The sequence below is a fragment of the Bombus vancouverensis genome, unplaced genomic scaffold (assembly GCF_051014615.1).
Source record: "Bombus vancouverensis nearcticus unplaced genomic scaffold, iyBomVanc1_principal scaffold0037, whole genome shotgun sequence".
NCBI classification, from domain to species: Eukaryota; Metazoa; Arthropoda; class Insecta; order Hymenoptera; family Apidae; genus Bombus; species Bombus vancouverensis.
Window position 1 is genome coordinate 543,916 of NW_027468928.1, and position 19,571 is coordinate 563,486.

Sequence of the window (19,571 nt, forward strand, 5' to 3'; positions counted from 1 at the left end):
GATTAGATCGATTCGTGGTGCTTTATTGTTTTTTGTTTTCTCGATTACGTTTCTAATTTCTTGTGCTGTTGTTTTAGGTATGGTATAGTGGTTGTCAGTTGAGGTACTAGTGGTAAACGCGTCCTCGTCCGTATGACATTTGGGGTTGCTGTTGTTGATATTATGTGGTATAAATGTGTTTCAAAGGTGGTTGGAAAATTCTTCAGCTTGCTCTTCGTTGCTTCTTGCCCATGTGTTGTCTGCCGTCCTGATTGCTGGGACTAGTTTTATTGGTTTCTTTTTTTTTCGTGGCTTTCCATAGGGAGTAGTTGGAGTTCTCGTGAGCAGAGAGTGACTCTATGAATTTTGTGAATTCGTTATTGTTGTGCACTTTTATTTTGTTTTTTATTTCCTTTGCAAGTTTGTTTAGGTGTTTTTTGTTTTCTCGTGTTCTATGTTTTTGCCATTTTGCTTTCGCTTTTCTTTTTTCTCTAATTTTTTCAAGTATGTCTGATGGAATTATTTTTGTTTGTCTGTTGGTTGGTTCAGGTATAGTGGTTGTCCATGATGCTTCTTGGATAGTTTCTGTCAATGGTGTTACTGCCTGTTCGACGTGTTCGGGTGTTTCCAATGGGATGCTGGAACTGGTTTTGCTCTCGATTATTTCTTTAAAAATTTGCCATTTGGTTGTTCTGTTGCATAGTGTCCCTGGATTGCTATAAAGTATTAATTTGTTTCTGTAAGCAATTGGGCTGTATGCAATGAGGCTGGGTGTTATTTTTAGTTTATTTGCGTTTAGTCCCTTTGTAACTGCAAAATCGAGTAGGCCAGGTATTTTGCTCAGGTCTGTCGGCCAGTATGTCTTCCTGTGGATAATATATTGAGGTTGTTGTTAATGTATTTTTCCAGGGTTCTACCTCGAGGTGTGGTAATTCTTGATCCCCATAGCGTGGGTTTGCATTGTAGTCTCCCGTTGCGATATACTTGTCACCTAAGTGTTGAAAGTACTCTTCCCACGTTTGTGATGTCATTTTGTGTCGCGGTAGTACATATACTGCTGACAACTGTAAATGGTTGCTGCTAGTTTGTACAGTAACGGTGGTTGCTTGTATATATTCCTTACTAGCTTGGCTGTGTTAGTGGTGTTTAATGTCGTTTCTTGTTATTACTGCGGTCCCTCCGTGTGATTTTCCTGAGGGATGCTTGGTATCATATATTGTGTAGTACGGTATTTTTATGTAATTTTTTATAGTGAAGTGTGTTTCCGATACGAGTAGTATGTCGATATTATTATTATACAGGAATGTTTTAGTTTCTAGGGCCCTTTGTTGTAGTACGTTAGAGTTCCAGGCTGCTATTCTAAGCATGTCCATTTTTATTTTTTACTTAGCAAGTTGTTTGTTGTACTTGTTGCCTTAGTATTGTGTTTTTCTCACTTACCATTTTTCTTAATATCTCTGTACCTTTAATGGATTGTCTGAGCATTTCTTTGATTTCTGTATCGTCTTCGGTGTTGTTGCTTTGATTCTGTTTGTTTGTGGGCGTTGTTTGTCTAATGTTTTGGGTTACTTGCGCGTAGCTGCGGTTTCCTTGGGGATCGGTGTTTCCGTTTATAGCTTTTGGTTCATTTTGTGCTTTCAATGTTGCTTAATTATCCGTTATACTTTGTTGTGGTTGGTAGTTGTTGATTGATCTATTGCCAAGTGGTGGAAACTGTTTACGTTGTGATTGTTTTCTGATTTCGCATCCTTTATAGCTGGCTGGGTGGTTTCCATTACAGTTGTAACATTTTACTTCATTTATTTTCCCTACGTATGGACAATGTGTTGTTAAATGCTTCGTATCGTATCTTGTCATATTGTTTATTGCTCTTGTTTGATGACCAATTTTTGCTAATTCGTCACTTAATTTTTTTTGTGTTAGTTTTTGAATGTAGTCCTCTTATAACTATTTCGTAGCTCCTTTCCGTTTTCAGCTGGTATGTGTGGTACACAGCGTTTTTTCTTTTAATTCTTTTATCACTTTCCTATAATTTTCTGGGGTGTTTATTTGAATTTTTACTTGTTCTAATTTTGTTTGTTTTATTGTGTAGTTTTCCTTCCCAACTATATCGTTTAGTCGATCAATAAGCGGGTCTATTATCTGGGCGTCGACAAATATTGGTGGTGGTTTCGTAGTTTGCGTTGATTTAGTTGTGTTTTTGGTTGTTGGGTCGTCTATTTCTTCCGTAAGTGAGCTGAAGGAGTTTCTTAATGGTAATTCTTGCAGCCATCGCTGCTTTTCTGTATCTGAATTTCCTGTTATTTTTCGTTTCTTGTTATAACTTGCCACCTTCCAGCTTTCATCTTGTTGGGTTAATTCGTTATTGGTAATATTCTCTTCATTGTTTGGTATTGTTTCCATATCAACTTCGTTTGTAGCTGAGCATTCCTGTTCTTCGTTTATTGGTTGGCTTGGTTTTGATATGTTTGTTGTTTTATTTATGTAGTATTGTTCGTCTTTGTTAATTATTTTTATCGGTGGGATGTGCTTTTTCATTTTAGTTTTGCTTGTAGTCTTCTTAGTAGAAGACACGAGTTTCCACCATTTAGCTATGGGCGTTGCCGTTCGTAACTTTCTCTTCCCCACTTGCCGCACTTTTTCTGAAGCACTGTTTTACACGTCCGTTTGGCTCGGTTGCTCTGGCAGAACTCGATTTACAACATTGAGAACATTTATATCGAAAATTCTTTCTCGCATGAAGCTTCTGTATTAATACAAAAGGCACGAATTAAGATATATGATTGTTCACAAGTATTAGAGCACTTGCTGATCTTATAGATTTTATAGAAAATGTGATACATGATTGACCAAGATTATTAAGAAAATGAAGTTTACATCCGTATGAGATTAACGATCCGAAATACACGCTTTGTGAAAATTCGTGACAGTTGGAGGAAAAGTAATGAATTAACGATTATGTGACAGCAATTAAAATCCATCGATCTAAGGTCTTTATTAAATTAAATAGTTCAAAATCGTTTACATATTAGGTGATCCCATAAGTTTTTGTGTATATATTTATACACTTTTGTGTATATATTTCATGTGTCGATTTCTAAACATACGGCCATACGGGACCAATGCACTTGAGCTTAGCTGATCGAGAACAGGCTAGAGTAGATCTTCGTGGGCATAAGATCGTAATATAGTGAACACAGTGACTTCTAACAGTAAAAAATCACGAGTGAAATGCGTATCCATTTTCGACATCTCATGTTATATGAATTTCGGAAAGAAAGTTCGGTAACAATTGCCAGGAAAAACATATGTGCTGTTTACGGAGAAAATACGCTTTCATCTCGCACCTGTAGGAAGTGTTTCCAACGTTTTAGAGCTGGGAATTTCTGTTTAGAAGAGGAGGTACGCTCCGGGCGTCCTCCTCAGACAGACGGAGATAAAATTCGGGATCTTGTTGAAAAATCACCAAGTTTGACAGTTCAAGAGATGTCAAATGTCCTGAAAATACCTAAGACAACGATTCATAGGTGTTTAAAAGAAATGGGGATGGTGTCAAAGTTGAACGTTTGGGTGCCCCATGAACTTACGGAACGGAACCGTCTTGAACGAACGACAGCGTGCATGTCATTAATTGCACGTAATAAACGCGAACCATTCCTTAAACGCCCCTGGTAACTGGTGATGAAAAGTGGATACTTTTCGAAAACCCTGAACGGAAACGTAGCTGATCCCAACGAAATCAGCCACCTGAACGCTGTGCAAAACCAGGGTTACGTCCACGTAAAGTTCTTTTGTGTGTATGGTGGGATTATAAAGGAATACTCTATTTTGAACTTTTATCTAGTGGTGATACCATTAATTCAGACAAATATTGCGCTCAGTTAGAAAAATTAAGGGAAGCACTAGCTGAAAAACGGCCAGGTTTAGTGAATAGGAACAACGTTATCTTCCATCACGACAATGCTAAACCGCATGTCGCGAAAAGCGTTACAAAAAAATTGTCTGAGTTTAATTGAAAAATTTTACCACATCCCCCATATTCCCCAGACATTGCCTCATCTGATTACCACCTGTTCAGAGCATTACAACACTTTTTAGTAGCTAAAAAATTTGAAAATATTGACACTCTCAAAAATAGCATAGAAAATTATTTTAAAGAAAAACAAGAGAACTTTTATCGAGACGGAACCTACCAGAAAAATGGGAAGAAGTTGTACAACGAGAGGGGGATTACATTTTTTCATGAAACTGAAAGGTATGTAAACGATCTTAACATATATAACCTCTCGAAAAACGGCACGAACTTATGGGATGACCTAATAATTAAACAACTATAAATATATCAAAAGATTATAATAAAAGAATGTAATAGAATATCTAATGTCCGTACTTGTAAATACAACGAAAAACGTAACGTGTAGATTGCAGACGTTTATGAATGTAAAATTTGCGAAAAGCATATGAAAGTTATACACATAAAATATACAAATATTGAGATATGCACGAAAACTATGCGTATATGCACAAAGATATGTACAATTTATGAGTAATATGTCTAATATTGATTTATTAACGTTATGTGAATTGATACAAAAGGATATTTAACAATTTCGTTTTAAATAAAAATCTATTTATGACGACGCGCCAAAATTCGCATTACGATAAATTACGATAAATTATAAATTGCTTTTCCGTATCTGCAGCACTCGAATTGTACAAGTAATGTGTGCGTTTGAGGGCCCGACCTTTTGGTCGACCGCGCCATACCTGCAGTAAAAACGCATACTGGCTTCGCATTTAGATGTCCGCGTTCGACTTGGGAATGGCGCGCATAGATGGTCGGCGCGCGACTTGCCCTCTCCTTGCGGATCATTGGACAAGTTAAACCTACCCTTTCGGGCGGCAGCTCGCTTAGCTGGCGCCACGCGATACCTGCCACCATATAGCTCGGTCCCAGCAGGTTGGCTCTCCAGCCGATTATTCCTGCTCGGCAACCATTTTGTAGGCTTACCGCTTGCACCGACGATCACAGGTTTCCTCTCCAGCTCGCACGCTTCGTGCTTTTTTCTACGCCCCGGTTCTTCGTTACTGTTGTTTTCTCGGTTCTATCTTGTTTATTGTTCTATCTTCGATCCAGTGTTCTGTTTGTTGTATCCGTTTATTTCTTCGTTGCGATTCTTTGTTTGGTTGTTGTTGTTGTCTCTATAAACTTGAAATATAAATGCAATTTCCTTTTAAATACAGTAACGAGGTTTATTCAATTTCGATAACATTGTATTAGTAAGATATCGAAGCTAGCAACTTTTCGTTGAAGTTTATTTTATATTTCTTAAATTATTCGGGTAAAGATAACTCCACACTGACGGCCTATTGTCCACAGACAGATGTCGTAGTAATCGGCGGACAATGTCTGTCAGTGAAACTTAAGGCGCGTACGGGCAGACTACAGGTATCTGTAGACATTGCCTGCCGACAACACATGCCAAAACATGTATATAAACTGCCTGCAAGCAACGTCGCTTGTCCACTAGAAGTTTGCCGGGTATCACTGCGTATCGATGAGTCGAAGATGCCTTGGAGATGCAACACACGGATCGTTTAAATCTACCTGTAATCCAATCAAGCTAGCCTAAAAAAAAGACAAATTCAACATTAAATTGTATCGGACATTTTGCTACAACGCTCAACTGATAGAAATCATGCTCAGGAACAAATATATGTCTTTGCTAACTTTCTAAATATATGTAGACGACGTTTCAAATTGCTAGTAGTTGAAACAAACAATATGATATATTTTTGAGTGATCTATAAGGATTTACAGGCCCACTGGGAAATCTTATTAGTGTTCTCTTGCACTATGTATTAAAGCGTATCAACACCGATAGAAGCACTGTACACGCGATATCGTCGCGTCGTGTCTCCTGAAAATCGCCGATAAGTCGCTCGAAACTTTACTGGAAACATTTCTCCATGTTCTACTGACAATCACATAGCATGTGTCATTGCCGGAATTTGATAAATTTGGTTGAGAACACGAAAGAATTTTCCGTTTACAGTAAAGCAAGGGACTATCGAGTTGGAACAATTCGTGTTTGAAAATAGCGTTCTATGCTAAAATAGCGGTGGTAATTATACTACATGTAAAAGTGAGTCATAAAAACAAATACAATTTTCTTATTTTCTATCTTTTTTACTTTTATCGCAAGTTTGATTTCTATACATATAACTGTTTTCAATTTAAGGAGGAACTTATTTTCTTAAGGGCTTTTCATACAAATTTGAAAAATAACTGTTGTTTTTGATCCCTTATCTCTATCTTTATCCTTCTATTTTTGTGAGACTGTATCGGTTATTTATTCTTAATATTTACAATCCGAAGTCTAATTTATGTGCCGTATTAATTTTCTGTGAATAATTTAGAGATATGTGAAATCTTGCTATATATATATATATATATATATATATATATATATACTGTTTGGTACCTATTAGAAGTGCGTTCGATCTAATGTGGAAAATTCTTAATTTTAATAAAATAGTTTCAAATTGCTAAGGCTGGGGCAAACTAAGAAGTTTCTGGAATATACAGGGTAGTAAGTCGCTTCGCAGATATGTGTACATCGGGACAATATGTTACATATGTAATCCCTTACACAGTTTCGTATTATCTTGTAAAATAATCATTCTTCTTTTAATATCGGTTGGTTTTTATATTTTTATTTCATTTATCTCATAGATTATAATTCCTTTAGGAAATTTTTGCCAAAATTTTCGCGTGTATTCCAAGTTGGCCCGTTGACTAGTTGGCAAAAAGAATTCCGCCGGCAGACGTATGCCGGTGCCATAAATCATTTCGGCCGCCGTTGCGTTTAGGTCCTCCTTTATCGCGGTTCTTATACCTAATAAGACGATCGGGAGAATTCCGACCCAGTTGCTCGTGTCGTGGCATTTGATCGCCGCCTTTAATTGTCTGTGTAGGCGTTCTACCATCCCGTTAGACGCTGGATGGTAGGCCGTTGTACGCAAATGTTTGACGCCGAGCAACCGGCATAATTCCTCGAATAAACGCGATTCGAATTGACGTCCTTGATCAGTCGTAATTTTCAAGGGTACGCCGAAACGAGATATCCAGGTAGAAAGGAGGGCCGAAGCCACGGTTGACGCTTCCATATCGGCGATAGGTATGGCTTCAGGCCAACGCGAAAAACGATCGATACACGTAAGGCAATAACGGTATCCTTGCGAATATTGCATTGTGATGATATCTACGTGTATATGCTCGAACCGGCCCGCTAGCGTTCCGAACGTTCCGACGGGCGAGGATACGTGTCTGGTGACTTTGTTGCGCTGACACGGTATGCATTGTCGTGTCCACGTTCGGCAATCTTTATTTACCGACGGCCAGACGAAGCGCGTCGCTACCAATTTTCGCGTAGCTCGCATCCCCGGGTGGGAAAGTCCATGTAGCGCTTGGAATACGGTGCGGCGTAACGGTTCCGGTACGTACGGTCGCACGGTCTCGGTTTTAATATCGCAGTATAACTCGACGTTGTGATCGGGAAATCGTACTTTTCTCAGCTGCAACGCGCTCGAGCCAGCGTTGATAATTTTGCGTAGCTCGCTATCCTTTTCTTGCGCTGCAGCTAGCGTATGGTGATCTATTGGTGTTCCGATCGCTTCGATGCGAGATAGAGTATCGGCTACGTTATTTTCTACCCCTTTTATGTGACGGATATCCGTCGTAAACTGTCCGACGTAGTCCAGATGTCGAAACTGTCTCGGCGAACACTTATCGAGGTTCTACAAACATTGTGGCCTTTTTCCTACTTAGTTCGGTAATTTTCAATTTTAAGGTGTTGAACAATTTCGTTTCGTTGTAATTTAAGATTTGTTAACGAGCACTTTTCACAAACTGACCGCTGTTACTTGTCTTTGGATCGTTGTTTTGTGAATACGGTGAATGTAGGAATAAGAAAGAAGAGAAGCAATTGAGATACAACGAGATACCTTACAGATTTTATATCTAGACAAATAAAGTCAAAAGAAATATAATTGAACCAGTGTCTGGATCCATTTGGACTAGTCAGCAAATAACGGAAGTTGTTTAACTTAGTGTCATAAGAAGCCAAGGTATCTCTAAACGACGGATTTAGTATCAACATTCATTGTAACTTCAAAGAATTGTGTCGGACTTAGGCATGGTCTTCTGTGCAGTTGACCGAACGTTGCGCATTTCCAGAGTTTAGCTATCGTCCAATATCATTTTGATCGTGAGATTCTCGAAAATCCAATTAAATCGTTTTATAACAATGAAATAAAAAATATGAAAACTTCGTTTTTCTTATTTTGGCAATTTATGAGTAATTGCGTTATCGCTGGAGCAGACAAAGAAAACACCGGAAACTACTTGCAGTGATCAGTTCCGCGAAGTAGTGGGGATAACTCGTATCCGCTTAAAATTTGAAGAGACAAATTTTCGACTCTCTGAGCGACGTTTATTTCGTCAGGACTATCAATTGTCGTTTGAACGTTGTGTTTCGATCGTTCGCGGAGAGACGCGATCGCGAGATAGCACGTCAACGAGAGTTGTAAGTTCCCGTTACGATTAAATAATCGACGCCACGAACTGATCGATTCCCTTATTTCGATTAGGATAATAAGGGTAGTTCAATGAATTCCACAGAATTAACACAAATAAATTAACGTTTATTTTAACAAATTATCAACTAGGAAGACATAAAGAGAACAACAAAAAGAAATGTAACTGCGTTTTGCTTGATAAGTAATGCGCGATATAAGAGATGTGTTGACGGTTCGGCTTCTCGAAAAGTTCTGCACGCCTTTCGATTTTTTCCGTTTTTTCTGGAAGGCGACCCCCACTACGTTCGGATCACGCCACATTCTTTTACGCGAGGTAAAATAACGGCCACGAATCGACGTTTCTGGAGGTCGCCCTGCTTAATGAACCATGCGCTTGCCACTACAATGTTTGTTTGCCGGGCAGCCGCGACGATCCGTCTGCGACATTATAGTGCCGCGATCGACAGTTAAGAATATGATCTATGGTAAGCTGCATGGCGTAACACGTTGCATTAATTTCTCTAATGTAATTTCGCGTACCTTTAACTGTAACTCAGTTCTTTCGGTACTTAACGAGAGAGCCGAAAATTTCGTCGTTTTAAAGTTTGACGATCTCGATAATTGTTAATTGTGTAATTTCGTGCTCCTGATAAGGATCGATAACTTACAATTAATATGCATAAAAATAATTACAAATATTGTTAAATATGACCGCCTTGATATTCAGTACATTTATTATTTCTTCGTAACATGTTTTTAAAGACGCTTAATAATATCTCTTCACTTATTTGTGACACTCGCCTTTCGATATTCTCCTCAGCGGTTTCGATTTGTACACATCAGTCTCTAACATCCCACAGAAAAAGAAGATTATTCTATTCTCTCCGTTTATTACGCCCCAAGGCTTACTATAGGCCGTGTTCCTAACCGTCGCAAACAGATCGTCTTACATGACCGTCGAGATATACACAAAGTAGCGATAAACGCATAGTTGTCGTCAAGCAGCGAGTTCCAGAAACATCTATTCGCCTTCGGTGCGTTATTTTATCCGCATAAAGAAAGAAGCTGGTATACGTGATCATAGGCGCGAACGGTGGCGTGATCCGAGCGTAGTGGGGGTCGTATCTCAGAGAAGACAACGAAAAGGATCGAAGAGTAATCGGTCCCTTCTGAAGAGTCAAACGTTATAAATTGCTTAGTCTAACGAATTCATTGAGAGATATCGCAATGTCGGGTTGAATTCCTATAACATATCAACTGTATTTATCGCTAAATAATTTGTGACGTTCTTATTATTACATTCATTATTTTTAAATATACAAGCTATATTAACCTGTTAATACAGTGTTAAATTCATTGAACCACCCCTATTATCGTAACAGAAATCAGGGGATCGATCAGTTCGTGGCGTCGGTTATCTAATTGCAACGGGAATTTACTACTCCCGTTGACGTGCTTTCTCGCGATCGCGTCTCTCCGCGAATGCTCGAATAAACACGGATTGCTTTTTAACTAAACGTATTCATACCCTGTTTTCTCAAAATCGAAAGCTTAAAACATCCGTTCTTACTGATGTTATTTCAATTATATTTATATCGCGTTATTTCGATTATCTAATATATTTTTTACTTTTTTCATGTAAAATCATCATTTTACCAATTGTACCATAATTATTAGGAAGCTCTGTTAGAATTTAATCTTGGAATTAAGATTAATAATCTGTGGAAGACACAATGTTTGTGTTGAAACAATATAATGTGATATTTATTAAACAATTATTACAGGAATTATAAGTGTGTGTGTTCTGGAATGTAGACAGTTGGCTAGTTATTCACAGACTGACTGGCTTAGTGACCCATGGCCCTTGAAAAGGTTTTGAACCCCACTCTCTATGCAGTAATGAGTGTGACCTGTGTGGGTGTCTGTGTGGCGTCACATGTGCCACAGAACCTTCTAGTAGCTTCTCGACGTGCCCATCGGGAATGTTCCATCCATATTCCTACGCTTCTTCCGCCGAATTCTCGAAAGAGCATGCACGTGCTAGCCGCCGTGGTACATCTCACGAACGCACGCTAATGAGGATATCGCTGAATAACGAAGGAAAGAATCCGTTCGATCAATCACCTCATCTGTATGCGATTAATATCGTTGTATTCCAACAAACTCTGAACAATAACTTAAACACGAAACTGTAATTTGTGTCTTTATAATTTGCAACGTTGTTAAAATTTTGTATCTCCCTTTGCAAATGCAAATAATTTAAATGAAAAAATACATGGTTTTTAAATCGTTTCTCTTATATTCGTAGTAATAATTTCGTTCTACAGTGAATGCATTTATTATTCAACGACGTGATTTTCGGTTGTTTATTGGAAAGTTATAATGCTGCTGATCTATAGAATTAGTACTGACTGTTATAGTAATATGCACAGCGAGTCATTTGTAATAAATTGTAATTACTTGTAATGTATATCGATTGTAATTACTTGTAAACCACTCAGTTCATAAATGCATACATATGTGGCGGCACTCGACAGCACAAATACGACAACTCGACACTAACTAATACCAGACAACGGCAGCGCAGTGGTTAGCGCCTCAAGTTACGAACGTTCGGGATCTGGGTTCTTAAATCCCGGCGACCGTAGTCCGATTTTTCTTCCACGATTCTTAAATGAAAAGAAAATACAGCAGTACCCTAGCAGCGACATCTACAGCCAGCGGTAGATTTTTCTTCATCGCCCGCGATGCTCGCCGCCGCGAGCTATCTCTCTAGTAAGGAGAACCATAGCACTATCTTCTAGGGCATTGTCAAAGGCACGCGGACTACTTCACTGGTCGTAACTGTTTTATTCTTGTTTGACATATCGTTAGCGCGCCCGGAATCACGATCATTGAAATCTCATTAGTTCGATCACGTCGGAGTCACTTACACCTCACATATTTCAAATAAAATCTGCATAATTCTGAAGGAAACACAACTACATTTGGGTTATCTTGTTTTCACAGAAACCTGAGAATTGCTCAGAGTATTTTAATAAAATATTCAACTACTTTAAAACGCAAAAAATAGTTTATTGTATGGAATATATAGAGTGGTTCACGCAATTGTTTCGGCATAATTGGAAAATTCGAAATGTGTAGCTTTAAAAATATTGCAGAGGAAAAATCGGATTCGTCGAGGACAACCTTCGTTCAGAAAGTAAGGGAAATTGGCATTGCTGTTAATTGGTCAATTTGTATATCGGTGGTTAGAAAAGGATGCTAGCCGCTCTCGAGAGAAAGTCTCTAGTGGGAGACGTCGTTCGTTAAAAAATAGGCGTTTCGACCGTTCGCGGAGAGACGCGATCGCGAGATAGCACGTCAACGAGAGTTGTAAGTTCCCGTTACGATTAAATAATCGACGCCACGAACTGATCGATCCCCTTATTTCGATTATGATAATAAGGGTAGTTCAATGAAATTCCACAGAATTAACACAAATAAATTAATGTTTATTTCAACAACTTATTAACTAGAAAGATATAAATGGAACAAAAAAAATGTAACTGCGTTTTGGTTGATAAGTAATGCGCGACATACCACATGTGTTGACGGTTCGACTTCTCGAAAAGTTCTGAACGCCTTTCGATTTTTTTCGTTTTTTCTGGAAGGCGACCCCCACTACGTTCGGATCACGCCACATTCTTTTACGCGAGGTAAAATACGGGCCACGAGTCGACGTTTCTGGAAGTCGCCCTGCTTAATGAACCACGCGGTTGCCACTACAATGTTTGTTTGCCGGGCAGACGCGACGATCCGTCTGCGACATTATAGTGCCGCGATCGATAGTTAAGAATATGACCTATGGTAAGCCGCATGGCGTAACATTCTCCCCCCGTTGAGAGGGTACCGATCAAACTAGCGAGGTGTGGTTGAAGTTCCCATCTTATTTCGTCTCGGTGGCTAGTTGTTCGGGTTTCTCGAGATCGGGTTAAATTGGCAGTGGGACAAGCCTTTTGACGCCCCGATCCAAAATGCTCTTTGCCGTCTGAACTGTAGCTGTCCGGATGACACCATCGGCGCCTGGATGAACCTTGATAACTCGGCCCAGAGGCCAATGCATGGAGGGAACGTTGTCCTCTCTGAGGATGACGATTGTGCCCTTTTGGATGCTGTGCCCACCCTTGCTCCATTTATTGCGGTTGGTTAGCTCGTTCAAATACTCCTTATGCCAGCGGTTTCAAAAATGTTGTTTAAGCTGTTGGATATGCTGCCATTTGGAGAGTCGGTTCGATGGAATGTCTCTGAAATCTCGATCACGTAAGCACATTAATGAATCGCCAATGAGGAAATGTCCGGGAGTGAGGGCTAGGAGATCATTTGGATCGGTGGAGATAGGAGTTAGCGGGCGGGAATTGAGGACTGCTTCTATTTCTCTGATAAGAGTATTACGGTGTTAAGCTCATATGTTTCTGTTTCTCCACTCGCGCTGCGCCATAATATCCTTTGATATTTCCGATCCTCTGGTCGTACGAGGAATTGCCGATACATTTTCTCGATGTCGCCAGTGAGTACGTGCTGATGAGCGCGGAATCTAATTAATATACAAAATAAATTGTGAATTGATTCGAGAATATAGGATTTCCCCATTTTCATGATTATCGTGATTTTTGTATAAATATATTTTTTAACATACTAATAATTAGGTACTTATAAATTAGTATTATCAATTATTTTGCATTTATATTTCCGCCTCTAGTATAAGTGTTAATTGAAAACTAACTTTATGTTTCAAAAAGTACTAGCAAAGTCGTTGAGTAACAAGCCACTGATGCTAACACAAATAGCATTGTCGTAATTAAATATTTCTAAATATTCATTTTTCATTTTGAACCTGTAGAAACAATTTATTATATATACTATTAGCTAAGTAATTGCATATTTAATTAAGTCGAAATATAAAACTTAGTTATTTTAATAATTTAAAAAATAAAAAACTGACAAACATTTCCACTTAATTTATGGTTGGAACAAAAGACAGTTATTTTTCATTAATTGAAATATTGCAATGCAGAGTACTTTCCAAAATACGCCGAGAGTATTCCTGATGGTGAAACGAGCGTTGCTTCATCGAACGCAGCTAAAGAAAACAACATCTATGTAGTTGGTGGTACGATGCCTGAAATAGAGGGCGATAAATTGTACAATACCTGTACTATTTGGGGTCCCGATGGAACTTTGATAGCAAAACACCGAAAGGTAAGTAATATATTCCTTTATGGCTTTGAATTTGAAAATATTGGGGTGAAGAAAGTGACTCTATCTAGGAATAATTTAGGAATATACATATGTACATACGTATACTATAACCAATTCTATAATTTACGGTTTATAAAATACGTTATGATACGGGAAACGCCCATTTTTGTTGTAATGTGTTTGTTGTTGTATAAATTTTTCACATACGAAAATACTTATTTTTTCTCCTTTTTAAACATTATTAAATGATAAGATTTTTTAATAAAAGAAAGTGATAAAAACGCTGTCAGTTATTAAATAAAAAATAATTAAAGTTTAGGAGTTGGTAACTTTGATATTAAATTACAAAAGTTGCAGCAATATAATTAGCGATTACATTTTTATGTTATTAGGTACATCTATTCGTGTTAAGGAAATTCGAGGATTTGGGAATACAAATAATTGACTATATTTCCCACACAACAGTTATACATCTATATTACACTCTGAAGAACGTCTTGCACGCACGCTTGTTGCCAACCGACTATCCTAGATTCTTCTAACATCTGGCAACAGTCTTTTGTCTCCACTAAGGCCTTGACGCCCTCTGGCCCTTACACACACACTCTCATGTACAGTGTAAATGTATCACTTCCCTAACACAATTATCCCGCTTTAGGTTCAATCAGGTTAGTCCTACGCGAAATTGATCCAACCATGCGAAAACGAGTGTATTCTGATTTCTGTCGCAGATACTTCTGGCTAGTGCACTTCTCTTACGCTTCTCATCGCTACTTCTGACGACTAACGAAGATGTACGGCATTTTGACAGTCTACATGAAAATGATGATAATTGCGGTCCGTGTACCGCCTACCCTTCTTTCTGTTCTTCCGTTAAAGACTGGTAAGTTGATACTGATTAATTATGCGATCGAAATCCTATATAATGGCTACAAAAAATATTTGCATCATTATTCTCGTTTCCTAATGAATCGCTGTTTTAATCAAGTTTTATATTGCATCAAATTTCTGTAGTTACACGAAAGTACTAAATTATAGAAAACTTGATATACACGGATTTAATTAATTGATAAATTAGTCGATATATAGGCATTATTATTTCACGTGAAATTTTACAACGTCAAAAACCTAACATTCCTGTACGAGCAGTATTAATCAAATTGTGAGAATGCCTACTGATAAGGAAGAAAGATAATATAGAGAACGCAGACTTATGGAAAGAGAATCCCTGACATTAGACACGAATACGCGATTTCACGAAATATTTTATGGTATATCTAAGATAGAGAATATATATAGAGTACATATAAGTATATATAGAGTAAGAATATATATAGAGTATATATAAGTACCAAAAATACACCCTAAGACGTGTATGCGATCTACGCTGTATGGGACGTGTTATAAATGGTTTCCGCCACTCAACAATGACAGGAATAATTTTTTGTTACGAGTCGTTTAATTTATTCGTTCGTTAGGACGATTGGTCTGACAAATTCAAAGTCTTGTTCCGTATAAATATTTTTAAACAAGCACGTCATAAGCTTTGTATATTTTTTTTATCGCAACGAAGAAAGTTCAGAGAAATGTTGAAATTATTAATTACAAAAGAAGACATTTACGTTGTAAAAATGTTAGCGAAAACATTTGTGAAAAAGTTACTTTGTTTAAAAATTCTACAAAAAGAAATATTGAAAATCACGCCCCATTTATTCAGTTGCACGTATGAAAAGTATTTTGCATTCGCGCAAAAAAATCCCTTAAGGATACATATTTTATAATAATTGGAGTGTCAAAGTTATTACGCGGATTGGCGTACCTTAACCACGTGCCTTTTAATGAAACTACGTTATTCATTTGTTATTCGTTCCTAACTTTCAACTTTATGATTTTTGCGGAATAAAATTTTATATTCCGGTTCAGTTTATAAATGATTCAGGGTAAATACATTTATTACGATCGTTTAAAGTTTAAAGAAACACCGTTATAAAGTCGTAATACGAGACAAAGCGATTCAGAACTCGAATTCATTTGTTGGAACGACGCCATGGGCAAAAGTAGATAATGGAAAACTTTCTTCCAAAGACCATTTGATAGCGCCGACGTAATCAAGAGTGTGACGATATTGCCAGAGACGTTTCTGCAAATAGAAGACTAACTTATTTACGAATTGCCGTAACACGATTGCCGCTGGTAGTATGGTTAGTAATCGCTTTATTGAATTTTCGCTTGATGTGACATCGTCGAGAGTTTCTAGCGAAATTCTTCTCCCTGTAAAACTATGTTTCTACAGCAATGGCTGTAATTTTCGAGTTACCGTTTGCGAAGAAATCCTTTTCTTTGTTACGTGTAATAGATTATTTTTAAGTTTTAAGTTTTAAATTACATTGGTAACCTTCTATAATTTATTACTCGAAGGTGGTAATTTTTTCTTAAATAGTTTGTTTTTCCTATAATTTATTATAATATATTTTACTACAGAATCCTCAAAAACATGATGTATGTATATATATATCCTGAAATATTATCAGTCTATTGTCAAGTTATAGAACATTATGGAAATTGCCAATTAAAGTCATAAAAAACAAAAAATAAGGAAGTTCGTTAAAATATGTGATTTTCCAATCAAGATATAGAATTTATTCGAGTAATATAGATTACGGTAGAGATGGTGACGGTAACAATGAGTGGACTGATTCTTCGTGCGAAAACAAATTGGAAGCGCAGAGCGATGTATTGTTTCAGCGAATATCGATTTTAAAGCACGGTTTTAAAGCACGGTATAATCAATTTTTTTACATAAAATTATATTGTATAGGCTATTGTTATTTAAACATTTTAAATTGGATGGTTTTTACATATGCTAAAAAAATGGAAAATGATGATGATGAATCAATGACACGTAGAAAATTATAATCTATTGTATTGCTGTTATCTAATGGTGTTGTAGTTGACTGTATGTTGTTCAATATTGCTATGAAACTCTTCTGATTCATTGTCACTTATACGAAGGATGGAAGTATACGAAATTGATAAAATTATTAATAATATTTACGAAGAGAAAGTAAACTGTTGGATATATGACAAAATAATTCTATTTTAAATGAGAGACTGGTCAGCGTGGTTATTTTGTTTACAAAATCAAACGAATTTAATGAATGTAATGGTAAGGAAGTAACTATAAGTGGCTGTTAAACTATTTTTATGCTTGAAAAGTAATTCGCAAAGTAATGTAAAGCAGTACTACTGAGTTGTACATAACCTCTTTCAGAATTTGTTCTTAACCTCTTGCTTCATAACTTCCTTAATTATACTCTTCAAACTTATTGACTACTTCGATGTTGTTACGAACAGAAACTGATAAAATATTAATCTTAAATATAGATTGAAATGAAAGCTTGTCACGTAAATATATATATATATATATATATATATATATATATATATGTACTACTTACTCAAACTATGGATCACATAACCTATACAAAAAAAAAAAAAAAAAAAAAAAAAAATTATTGTACACTATAAAGCAAGAGGTTAAATCTTTAATCTGTTAAGAATTAAATTTTTTATTGTAACTGCGAAAATTATAAAAGTACCAAGCGAAGCAAGTACGGAATATATGCGGAATATGAATCGCTCAACGAACCAAAGAGCGGCTCAGTGACAAAATTAGTAAAGTAAAGACCACAAATATTACAACATTATATTCTACCACAAAATAATTCTCTATACAAAAAAGGTACACAACGAATCGATTTTTCATAACGATAAGAGTCAACAGAACCAATCAAGACCAGGCGAGACTCTCATAAGACAACGATATCAGAGGGATCAAATCAGCGACTTCAATCTATGTTACAGAGTATAGTTATCAAGAAAAATTGCTCTTTTCATGAAAAGTATGGTAATGATACTCTTATAATAAATTGTATATCTGGCAGTCGGATGTGCCCGTGGCCATCGGAAATGTAAAGACGACGCTTTTAGAAAGTGATAGCGCTATCGCGTTTTAAAAACGCGTTAGAAGAAGGACGGTTTCGCTATCCAAGGCGAATCGAAAAGTGTGCGTGTTGCGAGAATCAGAGTTGATCGAGACGTCGAAGTATAGAGTCGTTAGAATTGAGTTGCGAGTGTTGTCGAGTGTTAGAGTTGCTAGTGAGAGAGAGAGAGAGAGAGAGAGAGAGAGAGAGTTACCAAATAGTTGTCAAGTTATTTGTTGTAAATACGAGCGTTGCATTTAGTTTTCCTGTTAATCAAACATCGTTTCTCTGTCTAACTAATATCTGTATTTTCAATCCATTATTAATAAATTATAATTAATCGGACAAAATTACACCTTTAATATATTCCGATATTACATTACCGTGATGTAATATTTATCATGCTTATCGTAAAACGAATCGTTGGAATATTCCCGAAGCTAACGAAGCATTTCCCAAAAGTTAAACCGAAGAAATTAACGCGAATAGTTAAGTGAAATGTTTCCATTAACTTGCTGACCAACCGGCAAATAAAAAATCATAAAAATTGTTTCAATGTGTTGAGGTCACGCATAACTTCTTTTTTCATTGACGATTACCAAACAGGTAAAATTTCGAAATTGTACGAAGGCCACGTGACCAGATCGTATTGGAATTTGAAGTGCATGGAAAAAGACAACTCGAAGTACAAACCTTGAGCTGTACTACTCGAAGTACAAACATGAACTAATGGATGCAGAAAAGCAATTAACGCCAAACATCCGAACAGCATCTTGGAGCCCGTCATTGTTCTGAAATAAAAAAAGTGACGAATTAAAAAGACGCAGGACTAATAATAATAAAGGAAACTTAGTTCGTATTATAAATTGAATTTACATCAGAAAAGAAGCACGATCAAGCGAAACAGATCGTAGAAATGACAAATATCATCGATATACGTTTCAGTGTAATTTCACTTTTGAAAATTATTTAGTTTAATACGATCGTATTCATCGCTCTGAAACTTTCATTGTGCTGCAATTTGTGCTGCGTCTTTTTAATTTCTCTATCTTTCTGTGTTTTCGGAAAAATTACTTGAAAGATTAAGAATTGCTTGCCTTGTTTTATTTTCGATTAGTTAGGATTTGATTATTCCAGGTAAGCTTTATTATTTATAACAGGTTTTATCACTTGTTTATTATTTAGGAGTTTGTTATTTTAGGATTAGTACCTTTTAGGATTTCTTATCCTTCGAGTTTCTGTTTCAGATATCTAGGTCTATTTCAAGATGTTTTATTACATTAGGATTATTTATTCGATTAAGATAATTTAAGAGTTTCACAATGTACAAAGAAATAATCGCGTGAAATTTAGATTTATGCTTTAAACGTATTAAACACGCGGTAATTTCAATGTCTATAGCCTCGAACGTGTTCTGATTAGTTGTGTCATTGTCTGTGACATTGAAATCACAAAAATCCATTGCAAGTGTGCTGTCATGCAATGTGGATGTAATTGGGTTTTTTGGGTATTTCCTGTATCATCTGATTTGTACAGTACTATTTTAACGCAAGGACAGGAAACTTATTATATATTTCCCGTCCATTATTTGAATCGTTGTGAAGTGTAACGAATTATATTCGATTCGAGGAGATGTTAATGAATTACCCATTTCATATGTAATTACATGGAAATAAAAATCATTGCAAAAATAATTGATCTAATGACAACGGAATTTCCAATATTTTTTTGTTTCGTCACGTCTTTTTCATAATATATCTTTTATAGGTACGTGATTTATTAATCGTT